The sequence below is a fragment of the Giraffa tippelskirchi genome, chromosome 5 (genome assembly GCF_054371585.1).
Source record: "Giraffa tippelskirchi isolate mGirTip1 chromosome 5, T2T-mGirTip1v1.2.pri, whole genome shotgun sequence".
NCBI lineage: Eukaryota > Metazoa > Chordata > Mammalia > Artiodactyla > Giraffidae > Giraffa > Giraffa tippelskirchi.
In genome coordinates this window covers 130,240,001-130,256,894 of record NC_137279.1, presented here as the reverse complement: position 1 = coordinate 130,256,894, position 16,894 = coordinate 130,240,001, and the positions used below count along the sequence as shown (strand labels likewise).

Here is a 16,894-nt window from a genome sequence, read left to right as displayed (position 1 = left end):
GAATATAAAGGTCATGAAAAACATCCGTTTTAATGTTTTTAGTCTACACAGTATTTCTAATTTGCCAAAGCAATTTCACATAAAAATAACTCATATATTTTACTAACGGTTTCCTTAACATGTGCATTCTTACCAAAACCCAGAGAAGCAAGTATTGTTACTGTAATTTTACAAGTGACTTCTCAGAGAAGAAAGGAAAATAGTGGGGACCACACATGCTGATCTCTGTTTGGCTGCCAAATTCTTGCCCTTAAACCACAGCTCCCTACTGGATTACTAATTCTGACAATAATATTGTGAGAGTGGTAGGAGAGGTGCTATTTTATACACCAGAAACTGGGGGCATTTTGACGAATAACAAAAAGTTGAAGACTTTTGACTTGACCCTGAATTCAGCTGAATCCCAGACTAATCTACTTTCTACCAGAAGACACTGTCAATGATCCCCCAACAGCATGGTACTAACATGGTACTAACAATGCTCTCCCCAAGACTTCACCATTCATTTATTCTTTCAGACAACATATACTTACTGAATTCTTACCATGTGTCAAGCACTACACTACATGTGAAAGATTTGAAAAATAAAGAATCAGATAGGGCATTCCTGGTGGCTCAGTGTGATGGACATGGGTTCAATCCCTGGTCCAGGAAGATTCCATGCGCTGGGAAGTAGCTATGTTCCAGCACCACAACTACTGAGCTTGTGCTCTAGAGCCAGGAGCTGTAGCTGCTGAGCCCGCGAGCCATGGCTCCTGAGGCCCCTGTGCCCCAGAGCCCGTGCTCCCCGGCAGGAGAGGCCACTGCAGTGAGATGCATGGCACCTCAACTGGGGAGTAGCTCAAGCAGCAACGAAGACCCGATGCAGCCAAAAATGAAGAAATAAGTACAGTTATATAAAGAATCAGGTAGAGACCTTGCCCTTGACTTACCTACTAGTAGAAGGATAGGTAGGTACAAAGGCAACTTGACTAGGTCAGAGAAATCATCATCACCATTTCAAAGGTAGAAATGACAGCAATAAAGCTTGAAGGAGGTTGAGATTCATCATCTCCCAAGAGAATACATGATTATCTGAGTGTGTGGAAGGAACCTATTCACTAAGCTGTTCTTTACACTCCAGCAACTCACTGAAAACCTGGCAAGATTTCTATATCTACGAAATTCCAAAAGGTTTTTTCACAAAGAAAGAGAAACCTGTAAATGGAATTTTGGTTAAACCAGTCATACTGTAGGTAACCAAATAGCTGATAAAGAAAAATTTCTTACTATAGAAGAAGTCTAGTTAAAAAATTGGTAATGAAATGATAGATTGTACTGTTTTGCAATTGTCAATAAAATAATGGTTTTAAACTATTCTAGTCAATAATTGCTAACCTCACAAAAAGAGAGACACAAAAAGAGATAGACACGACATGCCTCTTGATAGAACATAATATCATCTATAAAGCAGTCTTGCCAGAAATCCAAATCTGAATTTAACTGAATTTTAAATTTAACATGTGACTCATAGGAAATACAAGGGACAGAGGAATATGGTAAATGGTACCACAAGGATGCAATTAGTAATGTTCTGCTGCTGCTGTGTCGCTTCAGTCGTGTCCGACTCTGTGCGACCCCATAGACGGAAGCCCACCAGGCTCCGCTGTCCCTGGGATTCTCCAGGCAAGCACTGGAGTGGGTTGCCACTTCCTTCTCCAGAGTAATGTTCAGTATATGGAAACTCTATAGGATAAATGAATGAGTTTCTATAACAAATAATTTACGAAGGGGAAAAAATGGGAAGAGAAGCCTATAGATTAAGAGACTTATGAGATAAAACAGCCAAGTAATAGGTGAACCTTCTCTGGATCCTGATTCAAACAAATGAAATGTAAAAATAATAAAGCAAATGCAGAAAAAAAATATAAGTAATTAGAGAAATCTGAACATTGACTTAGTTGACAGCATTAGGGAATTATTAAATTTTTTAGGTGGAACAATAGTATTGTGACTGTTTTTTAAAAAGTATCCTTGTATTTTTTTAAAAATAATTTTATTTATTTATATATTCATTTATTTTTGGCTGTGTGGATCTTTGTTATTGCTTGGGCTTTTCTCTAGTTGCGGTGATTGGGGGCTACTCTGTAGCTGCAGTGCGCAGGCCTCTCACTGTCCTGGCTTCTCTTGTGGAGCACAGGCATGCGGGCTTCAGTAGTTGTGGTACTGGGGCTCAATAGTCGCAGTTCCCAGGCTCTGGAATACAGGCTCAATAGTTGTGGCCCATAGCTTAGTTGCTCCACAGCATTTGGGATCTTCCTGGATCAGGGATCAAACCTTTGTCTCCTTCATTGGCAGGTGGATTCTTTACCACTAAGCCACCAGGGAAACCCCAAAAGTGTCATTATATTTTAAAGATACATATTGCAAAAACCTAGACTGGCTAGACCACGAATATGGTATAGTTAGGAATATTATGGGCTCTGAGCCCTTGGACATGACACATACCTAAACGTTGTGCCAACTCTTGATCACTTGCATTAGGTGTTACATGGTCATTTAAAAGATCCAATAAACCAAACAACAAAAACTTATAACTTGCTTTTCTGTCATATGTTAGATTTAAAAATTTGAGGGAAAGGGTAGGGTTGGAGTGAAGTTACATCTTTCTTATAATACTTTTAAGTGAGTGTATATAAACTTTTAAATTGTAATTGCATATGTGTAATTTCCGGTAAGCTAATAAAAGTAATAATCATTTTCTAAAAAGTGAGTAAAGCAAAACAGTCACATGCTATGTGCTTCAGGAAAACGTGCTACTTTGGCAGAAGTCATTTTAAATTATTTTTGTAGCAAAAAATCCCTTCATAATGTAGGGAGTTGAGTTTGCCTATAGTTTTGGTTTGGAATATCACGCATTGTGTTTCCTTCAAGTGGGGCTCTTCAGGGACCAAGACCATACACACCCTTCCTACATGCTATCCCCCCCCGGGAGACCAGAGAGCTCTTGATACCACTCTTAATTCTTGCGATATATCCCTAGAGTGTTTGAATTGAAAACCATCCAGTCTCTTCCACTTGCCCAGTAGCTGGAATATAGACCCTGCCAGGGCTGGGTCTTTCAGAGAAGCCCCTTAATTTGGAACGAAACCCCTCAACCAACAGCAAGTGTTCACAGGACAATAGAACTACAATACTTCACTGCAATGCACTCTGCATCCTTCAGCACTCAAGGGGGTAACCTTAATGAGCACAAAATATTCATCTCTAATAAGAACATGCTGTCATAATCACCCTCCATGTGATAAATATCCTAGAGGTTTTCTCTTTGTTAGGTTAATGTTTTTCCACGAGATAATTTAACCAGTTCTCTAAAAAAATAATCACACGTTATCAGTCCCCAATGTAGTAATATGGTGTGGTTTTTTTTTTAATGTTTTGAATCTTGCCTTAAACAAATCCCATCCAAATAAATGCTCCTTTTTTTTAGCTGGCACCAAAGCTTGTGTTTTTCATTGTAATCAAGCTCCCAGTTAGCTAACTCCTCATCTAACAGTATGTCTCCTGATTTCATTTGAGCAAAATTTACCGTCCACAAGCAAAGACAGAAAATGTGTGAATGTCTAAAGCTTATGTAAATTAAGAGGCCATGCACGCTGGTCCTAAAAATAGTAGATAATTACAGGCATTTCTTCCCCATACAATAATTATAGGCCTCCTGTCATCTTTTCTATTCTGTATAAGGTCACAGTAGTATTATACAAAATTTACAGTATATTACAAGTTAAAAACACAATAATTAGCAATTTTGTGCATCTTCGGCACCAGTGATGAATGTTCACAGTAAAAGTTAAAAAAAAAAAAAGAGCATTATTTGTTTTATGTGGACAGTACACACTTAAATTTAATCATCAACTCCTGCTACCCAATAGGCAATATTCTCTCACTATTATAATGCTATTTGCCAAGTTCATAGTACACCCTTGGGCTGAATTCATCCTTAACGAAGAGACAGGAAGCCAAATCTCTCACTGTCATCTCAACCAGGTGCACCATATTATTTTAAATTTAATAATTTTGTTGAACATATTGAATGATAATGAGCAAGCTTAGAAAAAGTGCCAAGGATTATTTTGACCATTATGATCAACATCTGATTCAGGGGGAAAAAATCCTCTCACTAAATAATGTGGGCAGTGCAGAGGTTTGCTTATTCAATACACAGTGTGGGGTTGTTTTCCCCATGCTTGTTTATATCATTCATAAAGGGGAGGAAAAGCTGTGGATATTATGCAGTGGTGGGAAAAAAAAGTATTTTAACAAAAAAGAGGATTTATCCTTGGTTCTTAATTATTCATTCTAATGGGAACAAAGAAGCACAGCAAATACAAAATGACAGAATAGAACTATCATTTCTATTTTGCTTAAGGAAAAAGAGAAGCATACGCTCTCACTTCAGCCTTTTCCAGATCTGTTGTGCTGTCAAAAGTGGTTTAGAAGAATGAGGATTTAGCAAGAATGGTGCAAAAGAATGTTCTAGAGGCTCAGAAGCCCCTATCATAAAACCCTCTTGTCGTCCCCTGTGTCATTTGGTTTGCTCAGCTGTTTCACATCCATGACAATGAAGGCTCCTTTCCCCACTTGCCATGCTGGGGCCCAAGAGGCTCACCACAAACTGGAATGTTCACCTCCAGGGCTATGCCCTCTCTGAAGCAATTCAGTTCTGAAGACCACCATGCCAGGGGGAACTCAGGAGAAACCATATTGTTTTGTGTAAGAACCTGATTGGCCAAGTGATCATCTCAGTTATTCCCCTCCTGTTTCCATAGCTGACAGCAGAATTGTATGGACAGGGATTAAGGGCTCTAGATACAGACTCTCCTGGCTACTCTTTATTAGCACTATGAACTTCAATATAACCTTTCTATGCCTCAGTTTTCCAGTCTATAAAATGGGAAAGCAATAGTTGTAAGCAGTAAAATAATACATAAAATATCTATATAGCCATTATGTGATTAAACTTTCCTTTCAAAAATAATGTAAAATATGCTTTCAGATTAAGGTCACAAGTTTTGACTAGGTCATTCTACCCACACAAATCTCTGTCTTCAGTCAGGACCTCCTTTCTGAGCTGTAGGCAGCCCATCCGATTTCCTGATGGACGTCACTGGATGTCTCTCAGGCTCTGCCACCACACCTGAACTCATCATCTTCCTTCACAAACCTGCCTCTCTTGCTCCCCATTTTTAAATGAGCATTATCACCAGGGTATACCCTGGTCCCTCATTTCCCTAAATCTTGACTTTCAACTCATTAACAGAGAAGGCCTTAACTGGCTCCCAGCATATATTCCTTCCTTCTCTCTTCTCAACAGTCTCCATTTCCATTTGGTGAACCACGTGGTTTCAGGAACTCTGACCCCACAGGTCTAAGAGTAGAGTTCATGATTTAAGCCAAGTCAGTCAGAGCCTTCCATCTTCCTAGCCCCAATAACTGGTTCTGAAATGTGCATGAGACTTAAGTTGGTCTAATCAGAGTGAGACTTGAGACGTTTGCTAGAAATGCTGGAACAAAGATACTCTCTTTTCCAAACAGGATATAGAAGTACATAGTCTTGGAACTACTAGCAGCCACCTATGGAGCATGAGGGTAGTGCCCTTATGCTAAAGTATATATGGCAGAAGGTAAAATCAGTTGATGGGAAACCAGTCCTGAAGAGACTTCACTGAGCTTTGCTTGAACCCAGCCCTGCCTCCACATATGACAGTTACAAAAGCCAATAAATTCATTCTACTTTCTAAGTGAAAGTGTTAGTGTCCGACTCTTTATGAGTCCATGGACTGTAGCCCACTAGGCTTTTCTGTCCATGAAATTCTCCAGGCAAGAATACTGGAGTGGGTTGCCATTCCCTTTTCCAGGGGATCTTCCCAATCCAGGGATCCCAATCCAGGGTCTCCTGCTTTGCAGGCAGATTCTTTACTGTCTGAGCCACCAGGGAAGCCTTTCTAAGTCAGTTTCTATTATTTGAAACTGAAAGCATCCCAAGTGATTCAATCAAAAGGTTTTTCTCCTGGTGGTTGTCCAGTGGTTAAGATTCTGCACTTCCAAATGCAGTGGGAGGTGCGTTTGATCCCTGATCAGGGAATGAAGATCCCACAGGCCATGTGGTATGGCAAAATAAAAGTCTACTTAAAAATCTCTTGAATCCATTCACTTCTTTCTATCTCTACCACTATAGTCTAAATTACCATTATTTTCTATCTGGACTATTGCAACAGCTTCCTAACTAGTCCTTCTGCTTTTTCAGTTGTTTCCCTTCCCACTCCATTCTCCACAGTCAGCATGATCTTTTAAAAAATTCAAATGAGATTAAATCACTCCTCAGCTTAAAGTCCTTTAATGACTTCTTATTAAGATTAGGATAAAGTCCATTCCCTAACAAAGCCAACTAGGTCCTATGTGATTTGGTCCCTAAACTTCTTCAACATTTTCATCTTGTATCAGTCTCCCTGGGTCTTTGAAGTCCAGGCACAATTACCTTTCTGCAGTTCCTTGAAGACACACCATGCTCTTTTCTGCCTCAGGTCTTGTGTACATGCTGTTCCATCTGCCTAACGCAGACTCTTCCCCATCTTATGACCATGCATCGCCCCACTCTTTTGTCTACACTGCCCTTTGCATCTAAAAGGTGTTCCTCACAGAAGGCCACGATTGCAGGCCCCTCTTGTCACATGTTTCCACTCTCTGTCTCTCCTTCATAGCATGCTCACAATTCTATTTACTTATTTAACTGTTTTCCCCTCATGCTTTCTTCAAAGGTATATAATCACCACCTACCCCAGAATAGGCCTGGAACATAGCAGGTACTCAATAAATGGGTCAATAAAATAATTCTATTTCACTTTTTAGCTTTATAACCATGAGCAACTTACTTAACCTCCTTGAGCTTCAGTTTCTTCATCTTTAAAAAAAGTGCAAATGATAATACCCATCTGACAAAGCTGTTTAAAGATTAAATTTGGGCACACAGCAAATGGTTCATGAATTTCTGGTAAGTAGGATATCCCAAGTCAAGGATCTCTCTAGATCTCAGGAAGTGAAAAAGAACCCTAGGAATCAGGCGCTTTATTGTCTACACTTCCAATAAAACTGGAGTGAGAGGGAGCACATCCACTGTAAGGGGCTTCTTGAAAAGGCCCCAAGGACAACCATGCCATTCAAAGGAGCTGAAACAAGGGACTTGCCTCGTGGTCCAGCGGTTAAGACTCCACACTCCCAATGCAGGGGTCTGGGGTTCAATCCCTGGTCAGGGAACTAGATCCCACATGTGGCAACAAAGACCTAGTGCAGCCAAAGAAAAGGAGTTGAAAGAATTCCTAGCAAAACACTAGGTGGATACTTCAGAAGAAACCAGTTGGTAAACCGCTGAAGCGACTTAGCACACTTGCTTATACTTCCAAATAAATGGCAAGAATGACTAGTTCCTGTTCTCTATGACATGGCTTTAAAATGTGAAGGCTGAATTTCAGCCCTGGGGGACGATTATCCAGTTTTAAAGTCACCATCAAGTACACCATGGATCTTCCCCATGTATTCAATTATATGCTTGAACTCTTGCCTCATACTGAGCACTGCATTAAGAAATATATGTACATTGTCTTGTTTCATCTAATCCTCAAACTCTGCATAGTAGGTCTCATTATTTACAATTTGTACATGAGAATACTGAGGCCTCAGTTCTCTCCAAATTCAGCACTAAATCTTTCTTTATAGCATGATTTGTGATCAGATTTTTTGGTTTCTTAATTCATTTATCATCCTCACCAGATTGTAAGTTCCTTGAGGGCACACGCCATGTTTGTTTTGTACACTTTTTTGCAAGAGCTCAGATTAGTGCCTCAGATTAGTATATTTGTCACTTATTGTTCAATACTTATTTGTTGAATAAACAAGTGAATGGATGCTTTAATCTGAGGGACCAAAGAGAGGAGAATTTGGGGCTTGAACTGTAACAATACAAAGTCAAACTAAATATGCAGAAAGACTCAGCTTCCAGTGTAAGGCAGTTGGTTTTTCAATATCTGGGAACCGATGGGAAATATGCCAACAGCCCATTAAAGAGTCAGCTTTCAGGGTATAAAGATCTGCCTTCCCTGGAGTCCGGAATGGCTGTTTGGTGTCTACAGAGCATGCTCTGTGGAGCCCCAGGGCCCTTATTTGTATTAGAAGCGAGAGTGAGTTCTAAACTCAACTTGGATGGGACAAATATGTATAACATTTTATCAGCCACATAAAAAATGAAATATATGTGTTCATCTGCTATTTGAGGAGTTTTTTCAACATGTATGCAGGAGCTATGTCAGCCGCTAACTGGCGATCTCTTCTTCACACCCTTTCCCAAGAGTATTGCATAGATAAGCATACTCTATTTGAACAAGACCAATGATGGCAAAATTGCTTGCTTGTCTCTAAAAAGACTCTACTAATGTGCACCAAGGGAGCAGCCCATGGTCTGATCAAAGTTTTTTGCTCCAGTGTAAACCATAAAATCCATTTCAATAGCTAGAACAGAGCAGTTTAAAGTGCATCCCTAGTTAATTATATCCAAAGAGTAATAATAAAATCAACTATTAAATTTTAGAACTTCCTCTTTGAAGTATTAAATATTTGGCAACAGCAAAGCAGTTAAATTTCTCTCCCAACATGCTTTCCCTGGTTTGGCTGGCCTATGAGAAGAATACTTAGGTGAACTCTTTCAGTGTGCTAGAAAGAGAATGTATTTTTCCCGTGAAGAAATATTTCAGATAAACCCTTTGTTTCTGCCAGATGTGTGTGGCTTGTTAAGTAACAAATCGCTCAACAGGAACATTCGCTTCAGAAGAAGATACAGCTGAGTCATAAATCCTCAGTAATAATTGACAGGACATGACAAAAAAAAAATGGTTAAACCTAAACCAAAAGGTCATCTGAGCCCTAATCCAGTGTTTGGGGCCTTGACTCAGTTGCCTCAGCAGGTTTCAAGATTCAGGCATTTTCTGGCCTTTAAAACTTGGCCCTTGATAATGTCAGTCCACCCCAATGGGGAAGACACTCGCTGCTGACTGAAGCACGTGTCTGCACCAGGCTGGGATGCAAGAATCCAGTTTCTGTGGAAATCATCCAGGAAGCAGTGGCTTTGGCTCCTAGCACACAATTTGATTAGGAAGCTAGGATTCTGCTCCCTTTGGTAACTTCACTCTCAGATATAAGAAGGATTAAGTGGCTCCGTGGAAGAGAATTCAGAACTTGATCTTTCGAGGCTGAAGGCACTGGTTGCTGACATTCGTCTACCCCCATGCTATTGTTTTCTTCCATTTCCCACCTGAAAAGCTGAATGCATAATGTGGAGAGTGAGCCCTCCCTCCTAAAGAGGCACTAGAATATGTAGGTCACATCAAAGCCAGCCTTCTTGCCTCTTAGGAAACCTAGAGGAGGATGGGAAACACTGCTGTCTTTAAGGACAGAGATTATATTCTGGGGACATCTTGCTGGGCTGCTTTAGACAAAGAGTTGTATCTGTGAACTGTCTGGATTGTGGACCAGATAATGGACTGAACTTACATCACAAGGAAGCCCACCTGGAAATAACAGAAGTGAACAGTAAACAAAAGCCTCCAAGACAAGGGGAAGCAGAAATGGTGCTGTGGGTAGGATCCTCACAGTTACTGGGCATCTGTCCAGTGGACCTCACTTGCCTGCCCCTCCAAAGTGAAGTTGCTCAGTCGTGTCTGACTCTTTGCGACCCTATGGACTGTAGCCTGCTAGGCTCCTTTGTCCATGGGATTTTCCAGGCCAGATGCAAATCCATGTCAGAGCACACCCATGGGAGAAACAAGGCTGCCTTCTGCCCAACAGCCCCTGCAGGGGGAAGGGGGCAGGTGCTGCTGCAACCTCCCAGACAGTAGATGTGGAGTTTAAGGCCTTTTCCAGATGCAGAGAGTGGAAGTGGATGGCCTTTTGTAGGGCTTCACTCTGGAGTCTAGATGTTCAGCTAGGCAATCTAAAAAGGACTCATAGTTTTAATTATGCTTTTGTTTTACAAAGAAAGTAACTGAGATAATGTTATCCCAGGACAATTTCTTAAAAAAAGATGGAAAAAATTTTTTTTAAAAGAAAGGAGGAGGAGCGGGGCTAAGATGGCGGAGGAATAGGATGGGGAGACCACTCTCTCCTCCACAAATTTATCGAAAGAACATCTGAACGCTGAGCAAACTTCACAAAACTACTTCTGAACGCTGGCAGAGGACGTTAGGCATCCACAAAGACAGCGCATTATCTTCAAAAGGAGGTAGAAATTATAAAAGATAAAAAGAGAGACAAAAGAGTTAGGGACGGAGACTCGTCCTGGGGAGGGAGTCGTAAAAGAGGAGAAATTTCCAAGCACCAGGAAACCCTCTCACCGGCCGGTTTGGGGGAAAAGAAAGAAGGAAAGGAATCTGGTCTTAAGCTGTCTCGGCTTAAATTTGCAATTAAAAATTTATTAAGAGCACATCTTCCCAGGTGGCGCTAGTGGTAAAGAATCTGCTTGCTAATGCAGGAGATGCAAGAGATGCAGGTTCGATCCCTGGGTTGGAAAGATCCCCTGGAGGAGGAAATGGCAACCCACTCCAGTATTCTTGCCTGGGAAATCCCATGGACAGAGGAGACTGGTGGGATACAGTCCATGGGGTCGCAAAGAGTTGGACATGATTGAGTGTGCACACATGCACACGTGCGCACACACACACACACATAAGAGCATAATAGATGCCCAGTGTGAAGATATAATGACAAATAAGATATAAGTGGTCATGATGATAAGATAGAGGAGTAACTCATGTCAACACATAAATGCCATTCAGTTGTGCCTGGTACAATTACAGAGTTAGAGAGAGGGCAATTAGAAGAGACTGGCACCTCAATTTAGGAGCTCATGAAGGCTTCAGTGAGGAAGAGGCATTTAATCTGACCTCGAGGAACTTCCCTGGTGGTCCAGCAGATAAGAATCCGCCTGCCAATGCAGGAAACACAGGCTTAATCCCTGGTCTGGGAAGATTCCACATGCTGCAGGGCAACTAAGCCCCTGCGCCACAACTACTGAGCCCGCATGCTCCAACTGGCGAAGCCCGCTCGCCCTGGAGCCTGTGCTCTACAGTAAGAGAAGGTACTGCAGCAAGAAGCCCAGCACCACAACTAGAGTAGCCCCCACCTGCTGCAACTAGAGAAAACCTGTGCATAGCAACAAACACCCAGCACAGGCACAACACCCCCCCAAAAAATAAATAAAATAAAATAAAGTTAAAAACTGACCTTCACAGGACATTTTTTCCAGGACATGTTTTCCAGGTGGACACAGGATAGGGTAGACAGTGTTCAAGGAAGAAATAACTCAGACAATGTATGGTATAAATGTCTCAGGTGATCATGGACCCAGAAGTGGTTCAGTCTGGTTGGATTGAGTCTGAGGGCATGTGCCAATGTGTAGCTGCACACATGGGGTTTTCTTTGAGATGTCAGATTGGGAAGGGGAGAGGCTGCAGGAGATCATGAAAGATCTTGTATTCCAAGCTAAGTAGTTTGGACTTGATCCTATAAGTAGCATGGTGTCACAGAAGGTTTTAAAGACTGTAAATCAAACTGGGCTGTAGATGGATCATTAGGAAAGAAGCATGCTGACACATGGGTTGCAAAGGACCAAACCTGGATGAACAGACCCACTGATAAGTTACTCCTTCATTCGTCCATATATTTATTGAGCACCACTGATGCACCAGGCACCTTGCAGAGGCATCTGTGATTATGCTGGTGTTGGGGATTAAGGCAAGAGAGACTGGGAACACATACAGAACTTCCTGCATGAGTAGTTGGAAGTGAAGAATGTAGTATGTCTGGGTGATTTCTGTTCTCTTTCTATATTCTGTTTGCGTCCAGAGGCAAGTTCTTCCCCATCTGCCCTCATCCTTGTCATATAACAAAAGTTGCTCTCAGCAAGTCTAATAAGCCCTATAACATAGTGGGTTACTTCTCCCAGAAGCATCTGTCTTGAAGCAGTAATCAGAAGCCTTGAGACACTGGAAAGAAATCATGATGGTAAATTTCCAGGAACTGGGTAAAAAGGTACTTTGTATCAGGATCTCCACCATGTAGGAGGGCATCTGCTCTAGCTCTCAGGACAGCCTCGGGCTCCAGGCAGAGCAGTGAATAACTAGCGTGATGCCCCTCACTTCCTGGGCACAGTCTCCCAGGTCCCAGATTTCCTCTCTCTTGCCCAGAGTACCTCTTCTCACCCAGTGTGCACACATGCATACTCACACACACCCAGTAGCCATGCTGAGGTCTTATCCTAAAACAATTTTTTTTCCATCACAAGATTAAACATCTCTGCCAGGAAGGACAATTTGCTTCATGAAAGTGCAGTTCCAGAAAACTTTCAACTGTCTCATTATAAAGCTAGATCCATGCCACTTTCTGAGATGGTAAACTTCTCTTCCGGGAATGAAAACGGCCTCAGGATTTGAAGAGTCCCTCCTCTCTACCCCAGAATCTCTCCTTATCATCTCCCTCCTTTCTCCTCTCCACTACTCTTTCAGCCCCTCCCAAGTCTAAGCCCTTTTTTCACCTGTGCTCATCTATAGACACTGGCATTTACATCTTCACAAACTGCTTTTCAATTTTTTTTTCCCATTTACTTATTTTTTAATTTTTTTCATTTTTATTCTTTTTCTCTTTCATTTTCTCTCTTGCTTTGATGTTCCACACAACAAGAGTAGGATATGGTTCCTAACCAAGACATCTCATCAGTGTGGTGCCATTGAGGGCCACCATGGGCCTTGAGAGATGAGAATGCTCTTGGTAGACCGTAACTGTCAAGGTAGGCCTTGGGAGAAATGCAGGATTTGAAATAACTCTTGAAAGAAGAGAAGTTTTCAGGTGGAATAAGAGCATAAAAGGAGAGATAAAGAACAGTAAGCCTGGCTCAACATCACTCATTATCAGAGAAATGCAAATCAAAACCACAATGAACTACCATCTCACGCCCGGTCACAATGGCTGCTATCAACGTCTACAAACAATAAATGCTGGCGAGGGTTTAAAAGGGAACCCTCCTTCAATCCATGAGACAGGGTGCTCAGGGCTGGTGCACTGGGATGACCCAGAGGGATAGGATGGGGAAGGAGGTGGGTGGGGGGCTCAGGATGGGGAACACATGTACACCCATTCATGTGAATGTATGGCAAAACCACTACAATATTGTAAAGTAATTAGCCTTCAATTAAAATAAGTAAATTTAAAAAAATAAATAAAAGGGAACCCTCTTACACTGTTGGTGGGAATGCAAACTAGTACAGCCACTAGGGAGAACAGTGTATAGAGTCCTTAAAAAACTAAAAATAGATCTGCCATACAACCCAGCAATCCCACTGCTGGGCATACACACTGAGGAAACCAGAATTGAAAGAGACATGTGCAACCCAATGTTCATCGCAGCACTGTTTACAACAGCTAGGACATGGAAGCAACCTAGATGCCCACTGGCAGACAAATGGATAAGAAAGTTGTGGTACATACACACAATGGAGTATTACTCAGCTATTAAAAAGAATGCATTTGAATCAGTTCTAATGAGGTGGATGAAACTGGAGCCTATTATACAGAGTGAAGTAAGTCAGAAAGAAAAACACGAATGTAGTATATTAACACATATATATGGAACTTAGAAGGATGGTAACGATGACCCTATATGTAAGACAGCAAAAGAGACACAGATATAAAGAACAGACTTTCAGACTCTGTGGGATATGGCAGAAGGCAAGGGTGGGATGATTTGACAGAATAGCATTGAAACATGTATATTACCATACGTGAAATAGATCACCAATCCAAGTTTGATGCATGAAACAGGGCACTCAAAGCTGGTGCACTGGGACAACCCAGAGGGATCGGATGGGGAGGGAGGTGAGACAGGGATTCGGGATGGGGGACACATGTACACCCATGGCTGATTCATGTCAATGTATGGCAAAAACCACCACCATATTGTAAAGTAATTAGCCTCCAATTAAAATAATAAATTAATTTTAAAAAAAACAGTAAGCCTGGCTTGCCTTCAATAAAAGGAACCACTGACAAGGAAGAGCAGGAGATAGGCTGCTTAAATAATATGAACCAGATATAGATGTTATGCCTGCCTGCATTATGGAGTCTTAGCTTAATGTGGAATCTTCTTATGATCTAGTTGAGAGAATGAATGAGGAAAGTGCTCTGTGAGGAAGATCAAGTTGATGGCAATGAATCACAAGACACTGAATTAAAAGAGAAAGAAATGAAAGCAGGAATATTAGGAGACTATTAGACAATCTAGTAGTAGTCCAGATAAGTGAGGACAAAGACTAGAAAGAAGAAAGGGCAGAACCCAGAGAAATTAAAGAAGGAAGATTCAAACATTCACTTCGTATTAAGCTACATGCATCCCAGAGTTCAATTCGGGGGCAAACTGTCCATTTCTGTGGACTGTGGAATAATCTGCCAATAGGGCTAACTACATCAATATAGAAAACCAAGACAGAGAAGGAATTTGGGGGATTTTTTTTCCTGATTTCACTATTTGGGAAAAAATTCTTAATCTCTCCCGTGAAAAATTATTAATCTCTCCCGTGCTGCATGTATAAATGTAGCCCAAAGATGATCATAGGGTGGAGGTGAAAATGTAACATTTTTGATACTTAATCTTGCAGTCAATCAAGAAGTCAATCAAGATATGGCACTAGGTCATGTGTTCAATCTCAGCCTAACAGGTATAATAAACAACCTTTACCTCACTCAACAACCCCGTAAAGTTCACAACAACCCCATAAAGTTAGCAGTATTTCTATTTTACAATCAAAGGAACTTAGGAAGGTTAAGCATCTTTCTAAGGTCACTCATTTAGAAAGAGAGCAGAAATCTGAATTCAGGTCTTTTGACTTCAAAGTCCATGCTCTTCCCCAACATCATTGAATTTTCAGTCCAAGAGTGCAAAGCATAGGTTTCTTCTTTTTAAAGAATCAGAATTAAAGGATCAGAATTTTAGGTGTTTGTTCTCTTTAAAGGACTGGAATTTTAGGATATAGTCTGATGAGTCTTGACATTTCCTTAATGTAACAAGTTAAGTCTTTATTTACGAGAGAACTTGCAATTTTCTTCCATTGGTAGGCTAGACAGATAATAAAAATGATGGCAAAGGTTATTAAAATTTATATGAAGACTGACACAGATTGGAATAACTACAAAGTGAATTCTTTAAGCAGCAATAGAAAGGTGGTGAAATAGCACAATATGAAAGAAAACGCTCCTTCAGCTTCAGATGCCTAAATATGCTATCAAAAGACTTCTCAGTTCTCAAATGCCAGTATTTTCTGTTCCTCTAGAACCTAGTCTTAATGCAAAATATCAAAGTCAGCAGGATAGTAGGTGTCCCAAAATGTCTTAATTTAGAGAATTAGTGTTAACTGAGCCTGATTAGTTCCATTTATCTCTAATTAATTACCTTTATCTAATTAGACACTTTGTTTCCAGTAGACATGGAGTCAAGTAGACTAGATTATTAGTGTAGTCATTGTGCCTTTACAAAATCCTGAAATTAATGAAACGTGCAAAAGAATCTGCAGTTCTAATTGCACAGGTGTTGCCTTATGGCAAAGCTTTATCATCTGATTACACCAAGGGGTTATTAGTGACTTTTTTATATAGAGGATGAGCCTATGAAATGTACCTTAGCAACAGCTCATTAGTTTAGGGTTGTTACTGTATTATTTATTACATTCAGCCTTCCCCATTATCTAGATTGATTCATGGACCTATATGTTTTTCCTCTCCTCTGTGCAGAAAAAAAAATTAGATAGAATAAACCATCATTATGAAGAGTCCAGATGCAATGTGGAAAAATGCAAAATGTCTTCATCATCTACAATTTGACTCTCTAATAAAAAAAGCTCTAAAGTTAGGTGAGATCAGATCAAATTTACGGGGTTTTCTTTCTATAGAAAAAGAACCAATTTAAATTACTGAGGAGTATGGAATGATTCATATATGTGATCAAAAGAACCATGTGGCTGTCCTAATGTCTTCACATAAGTGAACTGGCATACTAAGGTATTTGAAAGAAAAAAGCAAACTGTTTTTACACTAAAATATATGTATATTTATTTTCATTTTATATCTTTCCAAAAGGAGTTGAAGAGACATCTCTACAACATTTATAAAAATCCATCTCTCATTTCACTTTTTGCTTTGTTTTCCTTAAGAATAATTTGTTGTAGATGGGGAAAACTGTAACAAATTATACACTCTAGCTTAGCTGAAAAAGCAAGATTTCAGTGCTCACTTACAAAAGTGAAAAGTGTTTTTTCATGGCAAGGTTAGGTATCTGCAAAACACTAAAACATCTCAACCTCTGTATTTTTTTTTTAACTCATAACCATATGAATAAGCACTGTTTTTCACAATCATAGAGTAATTAAACAGCTAGAAGTAAATCCAAACACAATCCTATTCCAATATACAAACATGTTTATTGACAAAGCAGTAATTCCTTTAAATAATCTGTCAACATAAATATGTCAAATGGGTTTTAAAATCATTTCTCTTTCTGTTCCCCAACAAAAATTCCCTACTGATGAGATATATATTGCTGTTCATTTACTGCTGAACCTAAAGTAGTGAAATGATAACAGGTAACCGTTTTTATGTAGCACGTGACAACTAATTTGAGTGGTAATAATGAATCGTTAATGATGCTCCTTTCAATCATGAGCATAAAACTTTTCGTGTATTCTTACCAAAAATATAACCATTAATCTAAAAATTATAGTTGCAATTGAAATAACAACCAAGAATTATAGATTATAACCAAGTCATA

The 16,894-nt window shown here is 40.2% G+C and overlaps 1 long non-coding RNA gene across 2 annotated transcripts in view; it reads right to left on the bottom strand.

Moving 5' to 3' along the window:
- The window catches only part of LOC145504962 (uncharacterized), a 60,444-nt gene that overhangs the window by 23,158 nt on the left and 20,392 nt on the right, over positions 1–16,894 (bottom strand). Inside the window, exon 7 of one of the 2 annotated variants that reach the window (XR_014052658.1) lies at positions 16,154–16,894. This exon is cut by the window's right edge and continues 1,206 nt beyond it. The exons of the other annotated variant lie outside the window; for it this stretch is intronic. This is a non-coding gene — a long non-coding RNA (uncharacterized LOC145504962). Of the gene's footprint in view, positions 1–16,153 lie in introns of those variants that run through there. 2 annotated transcript variants of the gene reach the window in all.